Genomic DNA, 22,875 nt, shown 5'->3' on the forward strand with positions numbered 1-22,875 from the left:
GTGCCCAATGTGGAGGGGTAGTTACATCAGTCCAGTGATGTATTGTTCCAGCCCTGCAGGTAGACAGGGCATGGAGTAGGTATGCAAGAATTTTATAGGGAAGAGGCAGATGGCGGAGAAGGGGAAAGTCAGGACTTGGAAGGCACATGAACTTAACCCTTTGTGCACATCCTTTGAGAAGTGGCCTGGGGCTGTGACATTAGCCTTGGGTTCAAAATTCTCGCTTGGCCATTTACTGGGCTGGGCAGTCTGGGGTGAATCAGATAACATTTCTCTGCCGGCCAGCATTCTTTGGTTGCATGCAATGGAAACCAACTGTGGCTGCCTTGAGCGGGGCAAGGTCACAGAATGGGCAGAAAAGCCCCAGCCTCTGGCCTCAGGAACGGCTGAGGGATGAACTCTTCAGAGTGGTGTTCAGGGCTTTTCATCACTGGGTTGAGAATTCCTCTGTGCAGGGTGAGGGCTGCAGGAGAGACCTGGGTCCCACACCACCCTCTGGGCAGGAGGGCAGGATGCTTTGACTGTCGGTTTCATCATTACAGTATCCAGTGATGGGGGGGAGCGTTCCCTGATGCAGAATCAGGGCGGAAACATTACCTTCCCTGCAGAGGATTCTCGTAAGGATTTGCGTTAATATATCTAAACTGGTTTGCACAAACAACTTCCAGGAAACTGTAGTTATTTCCGTAATATGGCCAAATCTTTGTTATCCCTTTTGCAGACTGTCCATGGTGACTTTTATTTATTGATTTGTTTGTTTGTTTATTTATTTATTTATGTGTGCACCTTTAGAAAAGGAAGAACAGGGGCGCCTGGGTGGCGCAGTCGGTTAAGCGTCCGACTTCAGCCAGGTCACGATCTCGCGGTCCGGGAGTTCGAGCCCCGCGTCGGGCTCTGGGCTGATGGCTCGGAGCCTGGAGCCTGTTTCTGATTCTGTGTCTCCCTCTCTCTCTGCCCCTCCCCCGTTCATGCTCTGTCTCTCTCTGTCCCAAAAATAAATAAAAAACGTTGAAAAAAAATTTTTAATTAAAAAAAAAAAAAAAGGAAGAACATATCCCTCTATAACTAAAATAATATCACAGTTAACACAATTAATAACGATTCTTTTATATCACGTAATATGTCCATATTGAGATTTCTTTGCGGACTGTTAAATCTAGCCCGATGGCTGCCTTGCACAGTCTCTCTCTGTGGGCTCAGGGAGATAAGCTCATTGTAATATTCGCCTAAGCCAACCAGAATTGGAAAGGTACATCTGTTACAGGAAAAAAAAAAATCATGGACTGTATTTCAAGTCTAAATAGAGTTGATCTGGGATTTCCCTCTGTTTTGGTGTTATTCGGGTCACCACTCCCCCTCATTAGTATCGACTGTATTTAACACTGCCACAGTTAATGAAAGCTTAAGCAGTTAAGCACGTACACGAAATCCCCTATTACTCCAGGGTGCGTGTCCAAGTCTTCCAGTGCAATTCAACAAACATTTATTGAGTGCCTACTATATGCAAAAGATTTCTCCTTATAACCAGCCTCATGGGCCAAACTTCATTTTTTTTCCCCCAGCAAATTTTATACATCAGGACAGATTTGGCTGTCTAAAGTGGGAGAGAAGGAGCAGTCACACTACAGAATTACTTATCTATGAATTTTAAGATCTACTAAAAGGAATCCTCCTGGTTCCTTTGGGGACAAACATTTCATAATAGAAATGTTTAAAAATCATTTTTAAAAAGATTTTTTTTTAAAAGGTTAGCCTGTTCGTTTCTTCTCGCCTAGTGACACTTTTCCTACCAAAGACAAGGGCAAAGAGACTTGCAAAGGAGTGTCTTCTGCAGAATCTAGGAAACCACAGCCTTTGGGGCTTTATTGTAGCAGGGAAAGACAGCAATTCTCAACCTGGAGTCTTCCCCAAAGGCTGCTGTTTCCAGTTCCTTGAGTCAGAAATCACTGTCTCCAAGACAGCAAAAAGAAAAAGAGAAGTTGTGAGGCAGGGTTAAAAAGGTACAAAATATAGTGTTTTATAAGACCGGATGTGAGCAGTAATGTGGGGAAATGGCCCTCTTCGACTCTGCTGGCGGGAGCGTAAATAGATACAACCTTAATGGAGGGCAATTTGGAAATACTATCAAAAGCCCTAAAAATTATTGTGCTCTTGGAATTGATCCCAAGGAAATAGATAGGGCCATACTCAAAGATTTATCTATTGGAGTAGTCATTGCAACATTGTTTATAATAGTGGAAAATTGGAAATAACCTAAATGTCCAACCATAGGGGACTGCCTTGGGTTGGCTCAGTAACTTACAGGGCATCCTTCCATGATGGAATATTATTTGGGCATTTGAAATGATGGGGCTCTCAGGGTCCATGGTTCAGGGAATCTCTGTAATTAAATGCCAAATCATGCATGTGTATGTGTATGCAGGCATGTTCTGGTGGAAGGGGAGGATTCTATGGATTTTCAAATTGATACATGACCCAAGAGAGTAACAAATCACCATTGTGGGAAACACTTCAAGCAGAAGGTTGTTGACAACAAATTATTACATTACAGAGTGAAGGGTGGGTTAAAAGCATATATAATATAATCTTATTTTTGTAAAACGTGTGTATGCACGTATGTGTAGGAAAAAGATGAAAAAATTATCCACCAAAATGATAATCATGGTTATCTCAGAACAGTGAGATTATAGGTAATACTTATTTTTTCTTTGTTGTATTTTCTAAAAGTTACCATTAGCATATATCACTATTACCTTAAAAAAAAATTTTTTTTTAACAAATGATATCCACCCCTGCAACCTTGACCCACACTGCCTTGTCCCAACTGCCCAGCTGAAGCGTGGCGTATGGGCGGGGGCGCCGCCTCTCTGGCGAGTTTCTTAACTTCTCTAGGCCTTAATTTCCTCATCTGTAAGGTGGGGATGGTCATAGTTCATATTAATATATGCCAGGGCCTGGCACAAGGTAGGTGCTCAGTGAAGGTTGGCTATTGTTAGCAAAACAGAAGTGAGGCAGGGTGGTATGTACATGAGCTTTGGAGACACACAGGCTTGGGTTTGAACCCAGGTTCGCAACTCCTTAGCTAGTGATCCCCTTGTGTAAGCCTTACTTTTCCCATCTGTAAAATGGACACAAAATACTGATCTTGCTGGGCTAATTTCAGCACTGGAGAAATACACTGTGCCTAATCCATAGTGGTGGCCTGAAAGATGATAGGAAATTTCCAACTAAAGTAGAATTGTATTCTTTGGGAATTGACAGTCAATGTTTAGAAACTAATCCTTTGGCTTTCTTTCACACCTTAACACAGATCTTCACCTCAAGCTTCAGGCTGTGACACTACAGTGAAGATGCTGGCCTAGCACATGGCTTCCATAGCACATGGCATTCCGCCCATCTAGCTAGTATTGCCACTGTGATTAGTAATAAGTGTTACTTGTGGCGTTATTGTCATGTACTGGTCCTGGGATGAATCATTCTTTTTCTCTGTTCGTACTTTATCTCTTTTCTCCAGAACTGAGCTGCTGACCACAAGAAAATACTGCATACAAAAGAGGGCTTACTGGAGTTGACTAGAGCTTAGCCACCCTCTACTTTCGAGTGTTTTGGTTGTCTTGAACCCTACCCCCACAAGTTACCTAATGAAGATATTGCCTTGTGGAGGACCATCATCTCTTCTGAGATTTTGGGGGATTTTGATATTTGCCTGATGTCTAGTATGTGCTTGTCATCGTACGACGTCATTGTCTTACGGTGTCTTGCAGAGGCCGCGTACTGATTCTTCTCTTGTCTTCATGTTGCACAACATGAAGACAAGACATTGGCGATTCTCTTGGCTCTTCTGGGGGGTGCCTGGGTGGCTCAGTCGATTGAGCAATTGAGCATCAGTCTTCAGCTGGGGTTATGATCTCGCGGTCCCATGAGTTTGGGATCTCGAGGTCTGTGAGTTCGTCGGGTTCTGTGCTGACAGCTCGGAGCCTGGAGCCTGCTTCAGATTCTGTGTGTCCCTCTCTCTGCCCCTCCCCCGCTCGTGCTCTGTTTCTCTCCATCTCTCAAAAATAAATACATGTTAAAAAAAATTCTGTTGGCTCTTCTTTGAAAATATACCCGGAATCTAACCCCTTCCCCCACTTCCAAAGGTACCACTTTTGCCCCAGCTGTCATCAACAGGATTTTTAAAACACAGACTTGATTTTTGAGAGCAGTTTTTGATTCACAGCAAAATTGAGTGGAAGGTTCAGAGAGTTTCCCTATACCTCCTGCCTCTGCCTCCAAGGCTCCCCCATTTATCAACATCCCTCAGCAGAGTGGTACGTTTGTTACAATTAATGAAGCTACATTGACACATCACTGTCACCCCAAATCCACAGTTTACATTAGGGTTCACTCTTGGTGATTCAAATTCTGTGGGTCTTGACAAGTGTGTAATGACATATATCCCATTAGAGTATCATACAGAATAATTTTACTGCCCTAAAATCCTCTCTGCGCTGCCTATCCATCCCTCCCTCCTACCTCCCCCAGCTCCTGGAAACCATTGATCATTAAAAAAAAAAAAAATTTTTTTTTTTTAATTTTAGAGAAAGAGAGGGGGAGAGAGAGAGGAGGGGGGAGAGGGGCAGAAGGAGGGAGAGAGAGAATCCCAAGCAGATTCCACGCTCAGCATGGAACCTGATGGAGGGCTTGATCCCATGACCTGGGATCATGACCTGAGCTGAAATCAAGATTGGGACACTCAACCAACTGAACCACCCAGGTGCCCCAAGCATTGATTGATCATTTTACTGCCTCCATAGTTTTGCCTTTTCCAGAACATCATATAGTTGGGATCATACAGTATGTTGCCTTTTTAAAGTGGCTTCTTTTACTTAGTGATATACAGCTCAAATTCCTGTGTCTTTTCATGGCTTGATAACTTTTTACTGCTAAATAATATCCCATTGTCTGGATGTATCATGATTTATCCCTACTGAAAAGCATCTTGGTTGCTTCCAAGTTTTGGTAATTATGAATAAAGTTGCTCTAAACAGGTTTTTGTATGGACATAAGTTTTCAGTTCCTTTAGGTAAATACCAAGGAGTGTGATTGCTGGATCATATGGTAAGAGTATGTTTAGTTTTGGGGCACCTGGGTGGCTCAGTTGGTTGAGTGTCTGACTCTTGATTTTGGCTCAGGTCATGATCCCAGGGTGTGGGATTGAGCCCCATGTCGGACTCCAAGCTGAATGTGAAGCCTGCTTAAGTTTCTCTGTCTCTCTCTCTCTCCCTCTGCCCCTCTATCCTGCATGTACTCTCTCTTTCTCTCTCTCTAAAATAAAAATTAAAAAAAGAAAAAAGTATGTTTAGTTTTGTAAGAAAGCGCCAAACTGTCTTCAAAGTGGCTGTACCATTTTGCACCCCCGTCAGTAGTGATGAGGGTTCTTAGCAGTGTTTGATATTGTCACTATTCTGGATTTTGGCCATTTTAATAGATGAGCAGTGGTATCTCATTATTATAATTTCCCTAATGGTATACGATGTGGAGCACCTTTTCGTGTGCTGATTGCCATCTGTGTATCTTCTTTGGGGAGATGTCTGTTAAGGTCTTTGGCCCATTTTTAATCAGGTTGTTTGTTTTCTTATTGTTGAGTTTTAAAAGCTCTTTGTATATTTTGGATAATAGTCTTTATCAGACATGTGTTTTGCAAATATTATATCCCAGACAGTCGCTTCTCTTCACAGTGTCTGTCACAGAGCAGAGGTTTTTAATTTTAATGAAGTCCAGCTTGTCAGTTATTCTTTCATGGATCGTGCCTTTGGTGTTGTATCTAAAAAGGCATCGTTAAACCAAAGATTATGTAGAATTTCTCCCATGTTATCTTCTGGGAATTTTATAGCTTTGTGTTTTCTATTTAGGTCTCTAGTCTTTTTAAAAATATTTTTAAATGTTTTTAATTTATTTTTGAGAGAAAGAGACAGACAGAGCATGAGCAGGGGAGGGGCAGAGAGAGAGGGAGACACGGAATTTGAAGCAGGCTCCGGGCTCTGAGCTGTCAGCACAGAGCCTTGATGCTATGCTGCAACCCATGAACTGCGGGATCATGACATGAGCTGAAGTCAGACGCTTAACCAACTGAGCCACTTAGGCGCCCCTATAATCTTTTTTTTTTTTTTTTTAATGTGCCTTCAGCTACTTTATGAGCCATTTCCAGTTTCTTTTTGAGAGGGGTGTGGGGGTCTGTGTCTAGATTCAATTTTTTGTCCTGTGATGTCCTGTTGTTTCAGCACCATTTGTTGAAAAGACTATCTTCTCTCCATTTGTATTGCCTTTTCTTATTTGTCAAAGATCAGTTGACTATATTTATGCCGGTATACTTTTTGGCTCCCTGTTTTGTTCCTCCTATATGTACTTCATATAAAACTTGTATACATTTTGGTAAGATTTACACCTAAGTATTTCATTTTTGAAGAGTACTCATATAAAAAGTATCTTGTTTTAAGTTTCAAATCCTACTTGTTCATTGCTGGTACATAGGAAAGTGATTAATTTAGTATATTAACATCGTATCCTGAAAACTTGCTGTAATGGATGATAAGTTCCAGGAGTTTTTTGTTGCTGTTGAATATTTCACATTCTCTACATAGACAATCATGTCATGTGTAAACAAAGAGAGTTTCATTTCTTCCCTCCTAATTTCCTTTTTTTGTCTTATTACATTAGTTAGGACTTCTAGTATGATATTGAAAAGGAATGGCAAGAGGGGGCATCCTTGCTTTATTCTGGATCTTACTGGGAAATCTTCCAGTTTCTTACCATTAAGTATGATATTAGCTGTAGGTTTTTTGAAGATATTTTTAATCAAGTTGAGAAGATTCCCCTCTATTCCTGGTTTGCTGAGAGTTTTTATCATGAATGAGTGTTTGATTTTGTCAAATACTTTTCCTTTGTTTACCAATATGATCATGTGACTTTTCTTCTTTAACCTATTGATATAATGGGTTACATTAATTGATTTTTGATTGTTGAACAAGCCTTGTGTACCTGGGATAAATCTCACTTGGTCTTGGTGTATAATTCTTTTTATACATTGTTGGACTAGACTTGCTAATACTGTGTTGAGGACTTTTGCATCTGTGTTCATGAGAGATACTGATCTGTAGTTTTCTTTTCTGTAATGTCTTTGTCCGGTGTTAGTATTGGGGTAAGGCTAGCCTCACAGAATGGATTAGGGGGTATTCCCTTTGCTTCTATTTTCTGAAAGAAATTGTACAGAATTAGTATAATTTCTTCCTTAAATGTTTACTAGAATTCACCAGTGAATCCACAGGAGCCTACTTTCTGTTTTGGAGGGTTGTCACTGATGTGATTTCCTTAATATTCATAAGCCTGTTTGTATTGTCTATTTTTTCTTGTGTGAGTTTTGGCAGATTCTTTCAAATAATTAGCCTGTTTCATCTAGGTTATCAAATTTGTGGGCATAGAGTTATGCAGAATATCCTTTGCTTATCTTCTCACTGTCCATGGGATCTGTAGTGATGTCCTCTCTTTCATTTCTGATTTGTATCCTCTCTCTCTTTTTTTACATAGCCTGGCTAGAGACTTATCAGTTTTATTTATCTTTTCAAAGAACCAGATTTTGTCAATTTCTCTATTGATTTCCTATTTTCAACTGCATTAATTTCTGCTCTAATTATTATTATTTCTTTCTTTCTGTTTACTTGGGATTTCATTTGCTCTTCTATTTCTAGGTTTTTAAAAAGTGGAAGCTTAGATGACTGATTTTGGATCTTTTCTTTTTTTTCTAATACATGCATTCAATGCTATCAATTTCTCTCTAAGTTCTGTTTTTCTTGCATGCCACAAATTTTAATATGTTGTACTTTAACTTTTATTTAGTTCAAAATTTCTCTCAACAGTTCTTCTTTAGCCTATGTGTTACTTAGAAGTATGTTGTTTAATCTCTAAGTATTAGAGGATTTTCCAGTTATCTTTCCATAGTTGATTTCTAGTTTAATTTTACTGTGGTCTCAGAGCAGATACTGTATGATTTCTGTTCTTTTAAATTTGTTAATGTGTGTTTTATGTTCCAGAATGTGGTCTATATTGGTGAATGTTCTGTGTCAACTTGAGAAGAATGTGAATTCTGCTGTTGCTAGATGAAGTAGTCTATTGATGTCAATTATATACAGTTGATTGATGGTGCTGTTGAGTTCAACAGCACTGTTGAGTTCAACAGCACTGTTGAGTTCAACAGTAGTGATTTTTAGCCTGTTGGATCTGTCCATTTCTGATAAAGGAGTGTTGAAATATCCAACCATAATAGTGGATTCATCTATTTCTTTTTGCAGTTCTATCGCTTTTTGCCTCACATATTTTGACACTCTACTGTTAAGCATGTATACACTAAGGACTGATATGTCTTCCTGGAGAATTGACCCTTTTACTATTATATGATGCTCCTCTTTTCCCTGATAACTTTCTTTGCTCTGGAGTCTATTCTGTCTGAAATTAATATAGCTATGTCTGCTTTATTTTGATTAGTGTTAGTATGGTATATCTTTCCCCATCTGTTTATTTTTAATCTATACATGTGTTTATATTAATGTTGGTTTCTTGTAGACAACATATTGTTGAGTCTTATTTTTTGATCCACTCTGACAATCCCTGCCTTTTAATTCATTTATTTAAACCATTGATTTTTTAAACATTTTTAAAAATATTTATTTATTTTTGAGAGAGAGAGAGAGAGAGAGCTAGCACAAGCAGGGGACGGGCAGAGAGAGAGAGGGAGACACAGAATCCAAAGCAGTCTCCAGGCTCCGAGCTGCCAGCACAGAGTCCAACACGGGGCTCAAACCCACGAGCCATGAGATTGTGACCTGAGCCAAAGTCAGACGCTCAACTGACTGAGCCACCCAGGTGCCCCTAAACCATTGATGTTTAAAGTGATGATTGACATAGTTGAATTAATCGCTACCATATTTGTTACTGTTTGTTATTTACTATTCTTTTTCTTCGTTCCTATTTTTGTCTTTTACTTCTTTTCTTCCTTTTGTGGTTTTAACTGAGTATATTATATGATTCCATTTTCTCTTCATTCTTAGCATATCAGTTATACTTGTTTTTTTTTACCCCTTTTAGTGGCCTAGCGTTTGCAATATATATTTACAACTAATCCAATTCCACTTTCAAATAACACTGTACCACTTCATTGGTAGTGCAGGTATTTTATAATAACAAAATAGTTCTAATTCCCTCCTCTCATCCCTTGTATCATTGCTGTCATCCCTTTACTTACACATAAGCATGTGAGCACACATACACACCTACACAATTGAAAACATTGTTGCTATTATTATTTTGAGCAAACTGTTGTGTAAGATCAATTAAGATAAGAAAATTAAACATTCTTATTTTTACCTTCACTTGTTCCTTCTCCCATGCTCTTCCTTTATTTTTGTAGGTGTAAGGTGCTTTAAAAAAACATTTATTTATTCATTTTTGAGAGAGAGAGAGAGAGAGAGAATGAGCAGAGAGGGAAGGGACGGAGAGAAAGGTAGAGAGAGAATCCCAAGGAAGCCCCACACTGTCAGCAAGGAGCCCAACAAGTGGCCCAACCCATGAACCATGAGATCATGACCTGAGCTGAAACCAAGAGTCAGATACTTAACTGACTGAGCCACTCAGGCACCCTGTAGATATAAATTTTTGACCCATTTTATTTTTCTTTTCTTTAAGAACTTCTTTTAATATTTCTTGCAAGGCAAATGTACTAGCAACAAATATAAACCCCTTTAGTTTTGAAGGATAATTTCATAGGGTACTGAATTCTAGGTTGGTGAGGGTTTTTTTTTTCTCCCTGTATTTTATTTTATTTTATTTTTTTTTAATTTTTTTTTCAACGTTTATTTATTTTTGGGACAGAGAGAGACAGCATGAATGGGTGAGGGGCAGAGAGAGACGGAGACACAGAATCGGAAACAGGCTCCAGGCTCCGAGCCATCAGCCCAGAGCCCGACGCGGGGCTCGAACTCACGGACCGCGAGATCGTGACCTGGCTGAAGTCGGACGCTTAACCGACTGCGCCACCCAGGCGCCCTATTCTCCCTGTATTTTAAATATTGCATTCTACTCTTTTCTTTTTTTTTTTTTTTAATTTTTTTTAACATTCATTTATTTTTGCGGTTGAAAGTGACAGAGCATGAGCAGGGGTAGGGGCAGAGAGAGAGAGGGAGACACAGAATCTGAAGCAGGCTCCAGGCTCTGAGCTGTCAGCACAGAGCCCGATGCGGGGCTCAAACTCATGAACCATGAGATCATGACCTGAGCTGAAGTCGGACGCTTAACCGCCTGAGCCACTCAGGCACCCCATTCTACTCTTTGCTTACTTGCATTGCTCTGAAGAGATGTTGGATGTATTTCTGACCTTTGCTTCCCTATAGGTAAGGTGTTTTTTTTTCTTCTAAGTTTTTTTCTTTACCTTTGATTGTCTGAATTTTTAAAAGTTTTATTTATTTTGAGAGAGAGAGAGAGAGAGAGAGAGAGAGAGAGAGAGAGAGAGAACAAATGGAGGAGGGGCAGAAAGAGGTGGGGGTAGAGGATCCAAAGCAGGCTCTGTGTTGACAGCAGAGAGCCTGATGTGGGGCTTGAACTCCCAAACTGTGAGATCATGACCTTAGCTGAGTCAGATGCTTAACTGACTGAACCAGCCAGATGCTCCAATTTTCTGCATTTAGTATAACATGCCGTAAGTACAACGTTTTGGTTTTGTTTTGGGGTGGGTTTTTTGGGGGGGGGCATTTATCCTTCTTGATGCCTTCTGAGCTTCCTGGATCTGTGGTTTGGTTTCTGATATTAATTTGAGGAAATTCTCAGTCATTATTGCTTCAAATATTTCTCCTTTTTCCTTTCTCTCTTGTTTTTCTCCTTCTGCTATTCCCATTACATGTATGTTATATTTTTTGTAGTTGTCACACAATTCTTGGATATTCTGTCCTGTTTTTTCCCAGTCTTTATTCCTTATTTTTTAAAATGTTTATTTATTTTTGAGAGAGAGAGCGAGAGAGCGAGAGAGAAACAGAGCACAAGCAGGGGAGGGACAGAAAGAGGGAGACACCGAATTCAAGCAGGCTCCAGGCTGTGAGCTGTCAGTGCAGAGCCCCACATGGGGCTCAAACCCATGAACTGTGAGATCATGACCTGAGCCCAAAGTTGGATGCTCAACCCACTGAGTCACCCTGGCGCCCCCCAGTCTTTTTTTTTCCCTTTCCTTTTCTTTTTTTTTCCTTTTTTATTTTTTTAAATATATTTTTTGAAATGTTTATTTTCTTATTTTGAGAGAGAGAGCGAGCAGGGGAGGGACAGAGAGAGAGAGGGAGAGAGAGAATCCCAAACAGGCTCCATGCTGCCGGTGCAGAACCCCATGTAGGGCTCCATTTCATGAACCATGAAATCATGACCTGAGCTGAAATCAAGAATCAGCACTTAACTGAGCCACCCAGGCTCCCCTCCTTACTTTTCAATCTCAAAAGTGTCTATGGAGATCCCTCAAGCTCAGTGATTCCTTCCTCAGCTGTGTCAATCTACTGGTGGGCCCATTGAAGACAGTCTTCATTTCTGTTACAGTTTTTTTAAAAAAAAAATCTCTAGAGCATTTCTTTTTGATTCATTCTTAGAACTTCCATCTCTCTGCTTGCATTTCCCATCTGTTCTTGCATGCTGTCTATTTCATCCACTAGAGCTCTTAGCATATTAATCGTGGTTGTTTTAAATTCCCAGTCTGATAATTCCAGCATCCCTACCACCATTGAGTCTGGTTCATGTTCTATCTGATGCATGTTCTATCTCTTCAAGCTGTGTTTTTTGCTTTTTAGTATGCCTTGTAATTTTTTTTCTCGATGGCTGGACATAATGTAAGAGGTAAAAGGAACTGTAGTATGTAGCTGTGGGAGGAGGAAAGTGTTCTAAAGTTCTGTGATTACGTCTTAGTCTTTTATTGAGCTTGTACCTTTAGACTGAATTTTACAAGTGCTTCTTAGCCCCTCACTGCCTTAAGTAGCACAGGATGGCTAGAGAGGCTGGAGTTGAGTATTTCCCTTCCTATGTGTTGGTTAGGCTCTTGGAAAATCTCCCATAGTTTAGGCTCTAGTAAAACAGTTTCTCTTGAGGGAAAGCCTCGTTCAGAAGAACACAATACTCTGGCATATATCAGATGTTTTTTTCCTTAACCCATGCCAGAAGCCGGAGGGAATTTTTCTCCAACATTTACTATGAGAACCTGGTTGAATTCCTGGAGGTAAAACTCACAAAAGTGTGGGTACCCCTCAGAGACATGGTCCCCCTGGAGTTTTTAACTTTCAGACTTGTCCACACAGAGCCTCCAGCAGTTTGTCAAAGTATAGGTTTTCCTACCAGAGCACTGGTTCCCGTAAGGTTTCTGCTGGTGATCTCTGCTCTGATGAGTTGTGATTATATTTTTTCACCTTCATGTCTCCCCAAATTTTGGCAGCGGTGGTTTGTCCTGAGACCTTATTTCTCTGACAGATCTAAGAAGGATCATTGCTTTTTCAATTTATTCAGCTTTTTACTGATTGTTAAGACAGAGTGGCAACTTCCAAGCTCTTTACATGCTGGGCCAGAAACTAGAAGATTCACATGGATTTATGCTATAGTTCCCTAACCAGTTTTCTTCTTCTGCTCTTGTCCACCACACAGCAGCTCAAATTAGCTTTCAAAATTTAAATTAGATTGTTACTTTCCTGCTCAGAACCTTCCAGTGGCTCCCCATCTCACTCAGAGTAAAAGCCGAAGTATCAGGCCCTATGTATTGGCCCCATCTCCAATACTCTGTTCTGACGTCCATCTTCTCTCCAGCTACAGACTCACCTCCTACCTTCCTGGCCACCTTGGACTATCCAGTTGTTCTCTCATGACCAGGCCTTTGCACTTGCTATCCTCTCTGTCTGGAATAGTCTTCCCTCAGACATCTGGCTAGTCCAGTTCTTCCCTTCCTTTATCTCTTGGTTCAAATATTTCCATCAGAGCGAGGCTTTCCCTGATCATCCTATAGATTACAATGGCTCTTCCCCAATCACCTACTGGCCTCCTGCCATGCTTTATTTTCTCCATAGCATTGATCACCATGTGATATACCATACATTTTAGTTTTGTGTTGTTGTTTATAAAATGTAAAGTCCATGAGGGCAAGGTTTTTAAATCTATATTGGTCACTATTGCATGACCAGTGCCTAAAATAATACCTGGCATTTAATAAGTCCTCAATAAATATTTGTTGAATGGATTATTACCATGCTTGTAAAGATGAAGCAAGGGACGTGGCTAGAGTTCAAACTCAGGTCTTCATGACTCAACGCTCGTGTTCTGAGCGACTATGCTACATTGCCACTCAATTCTGTGTTGAATATTGAATATCTGATGCATTCTTCCAAATGGCTATTTCCTACACCCTGGCAGTTTTCTATTTCTTGGCTCTCACTGGAGTTGATTTTTCTGAGTTGGTAAGAACTCTCTATGAACTGCATCCTAATATTTCCTCAAGATCATTGCATTGCAAAGTGGGTTGAAATAAGACTGCCCACTGCATTACCTGCAGGGCTATCTCTCCTTCATCTGGCTTCACTGCAGCGCATCTGCCAGCTAAGGTCAGAACCGCACTGCTTCTGGCCAAACACAATCTCAGGTTAAGTAGTTGATATGATGCAATCTGTAAAATAAATTATAAAAACCCAGACAGGCCAGTAACAGTCCTTCAAGTTTGCATGTTTAACAACCGTCAAAGTGCCTTGAAGTACATTATCTGTTTTGATGTTTATAATGACCTGCTGGATAGATCACTGCTTATCTCATTGCTTAGATGGAGGAACAAAGGTCACAATTAGTAGCAGTGCTGGAATAAGACCTTGGGTCTTCTGACCCCAAAAGCCCAATTTCTTCTCCAACCGAGTTTCCTTCAGCTGGTTTATGCCCAGCTTCGGTTTACAGTTCTGCCAACTTTTATTCATACACAGCACCTGGAATCTAAGTGAACTATGTAAGTGGGGGAGAAAATGGGGGGTGTTTTTAGACACGTGTTAGTTTTGGCTACACTATCCAACTTTTCGGTCCACCATTCTGCTTCCTTCTTTTGGTAACAAAGCCATTTTCAGTTTGGTACAATTACTTGTGCCCCATTGGTTGCAGTCTCAGTTGGGCTGTCAATCAAGTTGGCAAAGGAGAGGGCATTTTGCTCAAGCCAAGCCAAACAGATTCAAGGACTTGGGATCTTCACCAGAATGGCAGAAAGATAAAATAATGTTGTGAAAGAAGCAGGTAACAGTGTTCTAACAAGATGGTTGATTGGCTCCTACTCCAGGATGTCATGGCTGTCATTGTTCCCAGCTCCACCAGCCTCATTGTCAGCTGTCTCTTGATTATGTGAGCTGGTCTCATCCTCCCAATACACCCTCTTGTCGAAGTTAGCCAAGGTTTATTTCTGTTGCTTGCAACCAAATAATCCTGCCTAGAGTAGGGAGGAATTGTGGGAAGGCTGGCCTCCTCCAGCAAGACTGGGACCCTCCTCTTCAAGATGAACTAGGGTTAGTCAGTAAGTGCACTGTGGTTCTTTTCTTGGTCAATGGATTAGTGAGTGCCTTCTCACCTGGGACCTCACAGCCTGGCAAGGCCCTGAAGCAAATGAAAGGGCAGGTTGGGGAGAGATGTGAGTGGAGCTTTGGGGGTATTCCTCAAGGACTTGGGGAGAGAGAGCGAGGAGGCTCAGGGTATCTTAATGCAGCTACAGGAGTTGTCCAGGCAGGAAGAATGAGACCCAAACTTGGGAGAACAACTTTTGCTTTGCTGAGAAACTTTTGTGATAGCCAGGGCTTCAGTGGCATGTTCTCATGTCTCTGTTACCATACTTTAGATAAATGGCAAAATTATTAGACAATTATCATGGATTCGTTGCTGCTACTTCCAACACACAGAGAGCAGAGATATTTCTCCTAGGCACCCCCTGGTCACTTGCTGCTTCTCTACTTTTCAGCCCTCCCACTGGTTCTTTTTTTTTTTTTTAATTTTTAAATGTTTATTTATTTTTGAGAGAGAAAGAGAGAGACAGAGCACAAGCAGGGGAGGGGCAGAGAGAGAGAGAGGGAGACACAGAATCGGAAGCAGGCTCCAGGCTCTGAGCTGTCAGCATAGAGCCTGATGCGGGACTCGAACCCACGAACTGCAAGATCATGACCTGGACCAAAGCTGGACACTTAACCGACTGAGCCACCCAGGCGCCTCTTTCCCCACTGGTTCTGATGCCCACCTGCTATGGACAGAGTATCTTCTCTGCTATGGACAGAGTATGTTGAATTTCCCTTTGCTCATTCTTATGAGTCAGATTTAAAGCACTAAATTGTCTCTTCCAGGCACTCCTTGCTATTTGTTGGAAAGACACTGTACTCTGAGAGCCCACTGCATGCCAGGCATGGTGGTCAGTGTTTTTACATAAAATATATGAAGTTATTTAACTCTCACAGCAACTTTGTGAGGTAAAAATATTACCCCTGTTAGGGTGCCTGGCTGGCTCAGTCAGGAGAGTGTGTGGCTCTTGAACTCAGGGTGTGAGTTTAAGCCCCACTCTGGGTGTAGAGATTACTTAAGTGAATAAGCTTTCTTTTTTTTTTTTTTTCAACGTTTTTTATTTATTTTTGGGACAGAGAGAGACAGAGCATGAATGGGGGAGGGGTAGAGAGAGAGGGAGACACAGAATCGGAAACAGGCTCCAGGCTCCGAGCCATCAGCCCAGAGCCCGACGCGGGGCTCGAACTCATGGACTGCGAGATGGTGACCTGGCTGAAGTCAGACGCTTAACCGACTGCACCACCCAGGCACCCCACTTAAGTGAAAAAACTTAAAAAACATAAGGAGCTCTCCAATGCTCAACACTTAAAAGATATATTATCCCTGTTTATAGATGAGGAAATCGAAACAATGAGAAGTTAACTAACTTGTCTAAGATAGATCACATAAGTAAAAAGTGTCAGAGCCTGGCCTTAAACCCAGATGTGACCAATTTCAAAGCTCTTCAGGAGTCTGGATGTTTAGTCCTACCTTTGCTACTTTTCAGCTCTGTGACTAGATCCACAAATAAATCTCTTAGGTCCTAGAATCATTTGTGAGTAAAATAATGGTAGACGTTGGAGATGGAGATTGGTTTTACATCCTGTGCCAAGGCTGGTTAATTGCTTAGTGGCAGTCAGGAAGGTGTGCTGAGAGAGATCCAGAGACTATGCTAAGTTCCTGAGGAGAGAGTTCTGTGATCACTTGGTGATGTCTGCCATGGGCCTGGAAATGGAGAGAGAAGGTATTCAGGTTGCTTATTGGCCATTCCTGGCCTAAGTGATCATGAGGAAATTTAGGCCATTAGATGTTATAGCTCCCTGATTTAAACATCCTGAACTTTAAAGTTTATTTATTTATTTTTTGCAATTGCTGCACCCATCATGGGGCTCAAACTCAAGACCACAAGATCAAGAGTTGCATGCTTTTCCAACTGAGCCAGCCAAGCACTCCTAAAATCCTGAACTTTAAAAATAAGCCCATCCTGACTAGGTTCTTTCCTGTCCTCTTTTTGTCTTTCCTCTGCTTGTGTCTTCTCAGTTTTCTACAACTGTCCAAAACCCATTGTCATCGATTCACTACCAGTTGTGAAAGCATCTCCTTCCCCTAGCCTGGGCAGCATAAGTGTATCTGTTATCTATTGCTATATAATCAACCATGCCAAAGATTAATGGTTTACAACAGAAGTGATATATTTCTCATGATTCAGTGGCCTGATTGGGTAGCTCTGCCCCACATGTTGCTAGTGAGGGTCACTCGTGTGGTTGACCACCGAATGTGGTTGAGAACTTGACTGGGCACCTCGGTTCTCCATATGTGGCCTTATGCATTTCCATGTGGTCTCTCTGTCTCCAGCAGGATAGTTTGCTTGACTATCTTCCCACATGGCAGCTGCATTCCAGGAAGGAGCATTCCAAGAGGACAAGCCCTGCCATGCAATCACTTATCAAGCCTCTGCTTGTGTCACACTTGCTAATGTCAAAGGCTCTGGATAAGTATAGAGTCAGTGTGGTATTACTGTGAAGGTATTACTCAAGGGCTCAACTACCAAGAGGCATGGCTCATTGGGGGCTGCCAATGTAACAATCTGTCATAATAAAGCAATTTCAATATTCCTAGGAATTCTTACCATGCATTTAAGTAATCACTAAGCACTTATTGATGTATTAAGTGGTAATTTATAAGAGGTAGAAGACAGAATCCTTGTCTTTGTGGAGTTTCCCATTCAGTAGATAATATGGAACATACTCTGAAAAAATGAAGCAATATAAGTTAGGGGGAATGGATTCCAACATATTTGTGTGTTCCAAAATTTTACTGTGGATCAATTATTTGGAATATTTTGTATATAAACAAAATGGCTGGGCCACAAAAAACCTATTTAACCCATAATGCAGATAAACCCTGGTAGAGCTTCCTAAACTTCACACGTTTATGCACTAAGTTCATGATTTTTGCCATCAACATATACACTGGAACTGTTACTTCATATTTTCCTTTGATAAACTTACTTTTTAAGACCTAATTTTATTTTATTTATTATTTTATTTTAATTGTAAATTTATTTTTGAAAGAGAGAGAGAGTGAGAGCACAAACGGGGGAGTGGCAGAGAGAGAGGGAGAGAGAGAGAGAGAGAGAGAGAGAGAGAGAGAGAGAGAGAGAGAGAGAATCCTAAGGAAGCTCCACACTGTCAGCACAGAGTCCTACTCAGGGATCGAACTTACGGACCTTGAAATCATGATCTGAGCCAAAATCAAGAGTTGGACGCTTAGTTGACTAAGCCACCCAGGTGCCCTCCCCCATTTTATTTTTAAATAAAATTTTATATCACTGTTATAAAAGCAAAACAAATACTATTTTCCATAAATATAAGAATATTATAAATAAATAAAATGGTAATATACATAAAAGTAAATTCAGTTAAAATGAAAAATAGTGATAACACCAAATGCTTTTGAGATCAGTCATACATTGCTGGTACAAATATAAAATGGTAAAGTCACTCTGGAAGATAGTTTGCCAGTTCCTTTCAAAACCGAAAATTTACTGTATAACCTAGCAATTATACTTGTGGGCATTTAACTTGTGGGCATTTAAGGAAGACTTATTTTCATGCAGGAATTTGTACATGAACATACATATGTTCATGTATTGGTAATAGCTGTATTTGTAATAGCCAAAAAACTGGAAACTACCCAAATGTGCTTCAGTAAGTGAATGATCAAACCACTTATGGTACATCCATACCATGGAATACTACTCAGTAGTAAAAAGAATAAACTGATAAATACAACTTGGAGGAACCCGAAAGAAATCATATTGAGAGAAAAAAGCCAATCCCAAAGGTTACATACTGTATGATTCCATCGATATAATGTTTTTTGAAATGACAAAATTTTAGAAATGAAAAACAGAGTCTAGGGATGGGGAAAAAGAGCCTGTTTGTGGCCATAAAGGGTTAACATAAAGGATTCTTGAGGTGATGGTTCAGTTGAGTATCTTGATTGTGGTGGTGGTTATGCAAGACTGCATAATGGTAAAATTATCATTTTTATAATAAAATCATGGTTTTATCATATCTCACACACACATGACTGCATATAAAGCTGATGAAATCTGAATAAGCTCTATGGATTTTACGAAAACCAATTTCTTGGTTTTGCTATGGTAGTATTTGTATGTCAGATATTAATGTTGGTGAAGATTTGGAGTAGGATCCATGGGGCTTTCCTGTCCATTTCCTTGCAACCTCCTGTGAATCTGAAGTTATTTCAAAATAAAGAGTAAAATAGGGGCACCTAAGTGGCTCAGTGGGTTGAGCATCCAACTCTTGATTTTGGCTGGAGTCATGATCTCACACTTTGTGAGATGGAGCCCTGAGCCCAGCTCTGTGCTGACAGCAGGGAGCCTGTTTGGGATTCTCTCTCTCTTCCTCTCTCTCTCTGCCCCTCCAATTCTTTCATGCTCTCTCTCTCTCTCTCTCTCTCAAAATAAATATTTATTTAAAAAAATTATTTCAATGTTTATTTTTGAGAGAGAGACAGAGACAGAGCATGAGCATGAGCAGGGGAGGGGCAGGGAGAGAGAGGGAGACACAGAATCTGTAGCAGGCTCCAGGATCTGAGCTGTCAGCACAGACCTGACTTGGGGCTTGAACCCATGAACCATGAGATCATGGCCTGAGTTGAAGTTGGACACTTAACTGACTGAACCACCCAGGAGCCCCAAATAAATAAACAAACATTTAAAAAAAAAAAAAAAAGTAAAACAGAAGTTAATTCACAACAAATAAAAGGTGTTTGTCAGGATACTTCCTAAAATACCTAAAGTCACTTCAAACATCACCAGTGGTACATGGATCCCACAGTGGAAGATTCTGATCTGAGGAAATAATAGAACTAACCTAGGTTTAAGGAATGAGGGCAGGACGCTACACAATATTGGTGACAGTAGCAACAATAAGCACTTAAACAGTGCTTACTCTGTGTCCGGCACTATTCTAAACCCTTTCCAGATACTAATTAATTTAATTCCTACAATGACTCTGGGTAGAAGTGTTAGGTTCCATGGGAGACAGACATTGAAGCAGAGATTTGCTTGCAGGAAATGGGAGTGCTCTCAGGAGCACCTGTGAAGGGTGTTGGACACCCTTAAACAGAGGGAGTGGAACTATTACAACAGAGGTGTTGGCAGATTGTGGGGCGGTGCTGGAGCTGGGATGGCCCTGCAGAGTTGTCACAGTTAAGAAAAGGGAGCTGAATTATTTTACCTCCCATTAGCAAGTCACTAGATGCAGGCTGCCTGTAGGGAGAGGACATAAATTTGAGCAAAGCAGCTTCCTTTGATGGAGGACAGTGCCTGGAGAGGAACTGAACTGTGAGTGGTCGGCAACCAACACTCAGCCCTGAACGGGAAAGGGTCATATGTCTCATACAGTCCACCCCTTGTGCTCAGATCTACTTGCTTAATATAGTAGGTTTGCCTCCTCAGAAGCTTTCCAGGAGTCTCTTTCTGGGGAAACATAGATGAGAAAGTTTGTAGGACAAAAAACTGCTCTGACTCTCCAGACTGCTACTTATATTCCTTGCTGCCTCCTTTCTATGCATTCCAGATTCCCCTCACTCTCAGCACCTCTGCTGGTTTAGGCAGCTTATTTGGCCTCAGGCTGTGGTTGCTGCATTTGTCCATTTACTATTGATGTTGGACATAGAGTTTGAAGAGACATAGAGTGTGTCCCAGTGATCATCTGGTGTCAAATATCTTCTTTGCTTTCATTCTACAGTAGCAGTCCCTTTTATTGGTAACCTCCTTTTGATGGTAAGTGTCAATTGCCCCTTCCAATATGATGATCCCTTTCTTGCCCCCTGGTCTGTTGGCACAAGAAACTTAAAGTGATAGGGTAGCCTAACATTTAATTGGATTACTGCATCCTTGATAGAAGGGACCTTCTAAGAACCAAGACCCCTAGGCTCCTAGAGTTGAGGTCACTGGGACTAATGATAAGCAGAGCCACTCCTACTTCTTGCTCCCCAGACCCACATATTCTACCTACTTGGGACATAGCACCATATAACGGTCATTGATTTAGGGTCTAAATTATATCCTGGAAGATGGTATTCCATGTTCACAGGGCATTGTCTCCAAGCTGTACCTTAGCTGTGCTTTCAAAAGGCCACTCCATTACTCCGTGAGGCCAGAAGCTTCTGGGTGGTGCAGTATATCATGGACCAGGGGATCCTGTGATCATACATCTGCAGTCATACCTCCTTCATGGTCTCTTTGGTGTCATACAACATTATGTGAGATGCTGTTCCAGTGTATCAGACATTCTGTAAACTCTCAGAAAGTGGTGTTCCTTGAGGCCTTGTAGTCAGACAAATTCATGCATGGAATATTTGTTAATTCTAGTCAGCTTCCCCTATCAGAGTGGAAGGGTTATAAGGTAATCGGTTTTCCATCAAGTTCTGGTCGCTTTCCTGGAAGGATGGGGCCACATAAGGTGCCCAGTGTTGGTCTCTATTGATGGTAGGTTGATGTTTGGCAGTAGCCGTAGTGAGGTTGGCCTGGCTGTGGGCTCATGCACAGCTTCTGTCCCTGCCATTATGGCTGCTCTGTTCATGCCAGTATTGGGGTGACTAGTGGTAGAGGCTAGCTGACATCAACTACCTGTGAAATTCTGCCTACTTGATTGTTTGGTGTCCTTTACATGGTGGATGACCTGTGATGGCTGTTAACATGCAGCAAGGTCTTCACACATCATGCACAGTCTCACAGGTTCATCTACCTACCGCTTCCCTAGATCAGTTTGTTCCTAATCTTCCAATCTTTTTCCTTCCAGACCCTTGACCAACTAATCACGCCAGTCACATCTGCCTATGAGTCACTATGTAGTCTAACTCTAAGGCCATTTTTCTTTGTACACGGTGAAGGACTGGGTGCACCATCCAAAGTCTGTACCTGGGCACCTGGCTGGCTCAGTTGGTGGAGCATGCAACTCTCGATCTCAGGGTTGTAAGGTCAAACCCCACGTTGGATGTAGAGATTACTTAAAAATAAAGTATTAAAAAATAATAAAGCTCTGCACTGAAGGATTTCCCTTTCACTGTTACCTTTCAGTACCACCACCTTCCCCCACCCCTCACTGAGTGGGGCTATATGCAGCCATGGTCCATTTCACTTCGCACCCACATACTGGGCTGACTCATCTGTGACCCACGCTCAGCCTTTTCCCTTTGTCATCTGCTGACCGTAAATGATTCCCCATGTGGCCATTGGTGTGAACTGAGGGAGAGGTACTGGTGCAAAAGTGGGAAGTGACATGGGAGGCCGAGCCACCTACTCATGCAGCTTACTTATTCTCTCATGCTCTGCCCAGGCTTGGTCCTGGATACCACCTCCATCTAATGACGGAGAGCTCTGAACCCAAATGACTTTATGATTTGGTGAGTCTGATACACCCAGCTTGTGATGGAGATCTCTGGCTTCACGGTCACTTAATGTCCCATAATCAAGTGCTCTGTGTCTACCAGGGCTCAGTAGAACACAGGTTGCTGTTTTCTGAATGGGATATACAATCCTCTGTTATAGATGGCTTGACCTTGATCCAGAATATTAGGGATCTACTTTGTGACTCTTTTTGGGACATGCCATACACTCCATACAGTGTCTTTTCCCATCATAGATGCCTGTGATGGGTCCTTGCACCACAGCCTGCACCTGCTGAAGACCCCTTTCTTGGTCTGGGCTCTGCTAAGAGCTGACAGTCTTCTTTGTCACTACGTAAATGGGTTGCCACAATGTCTTCAAGTATGGAAAATGTTATCTCCAGAACCTGACAATGTCTATGTCAGATTGTGGCAGGCAGCCTCTAAGGTGGTCCCCAATGACCCCTGCCTCTGGCACTACACCCACTCATGTATTCTCTCCTTGAGTGTGGACTGGACCTAGTGGTTTGCTGCATAGAAAAATGGCAGATGGGATGGGATGGCACATCCGAGATTGGGGCACAAAAAGGCTATGACTTCTGTCTTGGGAGACTCCCTGGGGCCCTCCCACTCTCATTCCCTGCCTTCCTCCTTCCCTTCTATCACCAGCTGCTATGTTGAGAGGATAATCAGGACACAGGGAGAGAGGTACAAAGGCCTACCAGCAATTGCAGGGATGAGCTTGGAAAAGGATCTTCTAAGGCCTGCAAAAGTCATGAGAATGAGCTTGGGCAGATGCTCCAGTCTTAGCTAAACCTCGAGGTGACTACAGTCCTGACCAGTCTTGCCTGCAGCCTCATG

At 41.6% G+C, this 22,875-nt stretch overlaps 1 long non-coding RNA gene across 2 annotated transcripts in view; it reads left to right on the plus strand.

The window, feature by feature from the left end:
• Positions 1-22,875, plus strand: part of LOC121043477 (uncharacterized) — a 119,878-nt gene that overhangs the window by 83,565 nt on the left and 13,438 nt on the right. The window contains exon 4 of one of the 2 annotated variants that reach the window (XR_005796841.1): positions 3,515-3,898. The exons of the other annotated variant lie outside the window; for it this stretch is intronic. This is a non-coding gene — a long non-coding RNA (uncharacterized LOC121043477). Of the gene's footprint in view, positions 1-3,514; positions 3,899-22,875 lie in introns of those variants that run through there. 2 annotated transcript variants of the gene reach the window in all.

Source organism: Herpailurus yagouaroundi, unplaced genomic scaffold, assembly GCF_014898765.1.
Source record: "Herpailurus yagouaroundi ecotype Mexico unplaced genomic scaffold, PumYag 187, whole genome shotgun sequence".
Classification (NCBI taxonomy): Eukaryota; Metazoa; Chordata; class Mammalia; order Carnivora; family Felidae; genus Herpailurus; species Herpailurus yagouaroundi.